This window comes from Protopterus annectens, chromosome 3.part1 (genome assembly GCF_019279795.1).
Source record: "Protopterus annectens isolate FY-2018-M chromosome 3.part1, PAN1.0, whole genome shotgun sequence".
Classification (NCBI taxonomy): domain Eukaryota; kingdom Metazoa; phylum Chordata; order Ceratodontiformes; family Protopteridae; genus Protopterus; species Protopterus annectens.
In genome coordinates, this window is record NC_056732.1 from 1,181,246,404 (window position 1) to 1,181,248,278 (window position 1,875).

At 37.2% G+C, this 1,875-nt stretch overlaps 1 pseudogene; it reads left to right on the plus strand.

Moving 5' to 3' along the window:
* Positions 1-366: 366 nt before the first annotated feature.
* On the plus strand, positions 367-971 carry LOC122798877 (annotated as a pseudogene).
* The last annotated feature ends 904 nt before the right edge of the window (positions 972-1,875 follow it).

Below are 1,875 nucleotides of genomic sequence, written 5' to 3' on the forward strand. Positions count from 1 at the left end.
CATACAAGGAATTTGACTCCAGTTTCAGTGACTCTCCAAGTATGAATTACATAAATAACATATATACAACTATTAAGAGCAAGACAAATGACATGCATACAACTATTAAGAACAAGACAAAAAATTAAATATACATATACATATCCATACAAGGAGCAAAGTGCACCTCAGTACAAGAAATGCTGAAATAAACTCTAAAAGAAACTAGTATTAACAATATGTAAACGGGGTTGACCAGGAATATCGTGGGCTGGAGAAGAGTTAACAGGCCTGTTGCTGTTGCTAGGAGAGGAGGATACAGAGGTGAAAAAGCTGTTTTCCTGTGAAGAAAAATGACACCAGGAGATGTGTGCAGCTTGCATCCCCATGGCAGGCTGGAAAGACAGTTCGGTACTGGAGACATACCAGTTCATTGTTATGGGAGGTGGTGGGGTCTACAAATCTGCATTTACCATCCTGTTCATCCAGTCCTATTTTTGTCACTGGCTATGATCCAATGATAGAAGTATCTTATACCAAACAGTGTGTAATATATGACAAACTTGTGAGGCTGGATGTTTTGGACGCAGCAGGACAGGAAGAATTTGGAGCCACGCGAGAATAATACATGAAAACAAGGGAGGGCTTCCTGCTTATCTTCTCCATTGCTGACAGAGGAAGCATTGAAGAAATATACAAATTTAAAGACAGATTCTATGAGTAAAAGATTGAAATGAATTCCCAATGGTCCTTGGTAATAAAGCTGATCTGGAACATTGAGGCAGGTTACCCAAGAAGACGGATATCAGTTAGCACAGCGACTTAAAGTAACTTACATGGAAGCTTCAGCTAAAGTCAAAATGAATGTAGAGCAAGCTTTTCTTGATCTTGTCCCAGTTATAAGGAAGTTTCGGGATCAGGACTGCCCTCCTTCACCAGAACCAGCATGCAAAGAGAAGGACAAGAATGGTTGCCACTGTATTATTCTCTGACCATCCATTTCTGTACTATCTGACAGCTGCCTGCCCAGACCTCTCTGCATTACATCACTTTGTGTCAGTCAGTGTTGTTTTTTACCTACTGCATGTCTTGTAAAGACCATTTCTGTAGCCTTAATCAGTGAAGATGGCTGAGTCAAAGAAAGCATTTATGAAGACCTCAGTCACATGAAGACAAAATGAGAACACTAAAGCAGTTTGTTAATAACTACATGATTTCACAGTTTAATTTTATAGGATTTTTGACTTTTTGTAATATTTGAATATAAAAAGTCTGGAATGTAGATAATTTGTTTTACACAAGTAAGTGTATCGAGGCAAAGTGCTTAAATCCTTGTAATATGCCTCATTATTAGAATTTTTTTGTTTTTTACTGCTGAAGTGGAGTGCTAATCAGCTTCTGTGTAGTGGGAAGTTATTTATTGTCAGAGATCATTTAAATTAATACAAGTGTAGGCAAACCTGGGTAAATGAGTCATTTATCCTTTGCTAATACAGACTACACTTAATGTTAGCCTTTAAAAGTGAACACTGAGTTATAGAATTATTGACAGCAAGAGTTTTGTCTGTAAAGTTATGGTTTTCTTTCATTGGCCAAATAAATCTACTGTATTTATTTTAATAGTCCATTGAGGTGTACAGGTAATGTTCATAATATGTAAACAGTACTGCAGAATCCTCAGAGGGCCGGGAAAAAGAATACCATTTCTGAACTTTTTGGCCTGTGGAAAAAACTGTTTTCATATCCGCTTGTTTTGGTGCATATTAATCTATAACACCTGGCTGATTGTAATAGTTCAAAAAGATGGTGGCCTGGATGTGAAGGGTCAGTGAAGATCTTCCTGTTAGAGTTTGCGAATTGTGAATATAAGGTTAAATTTAATTCTGCTACAAATAT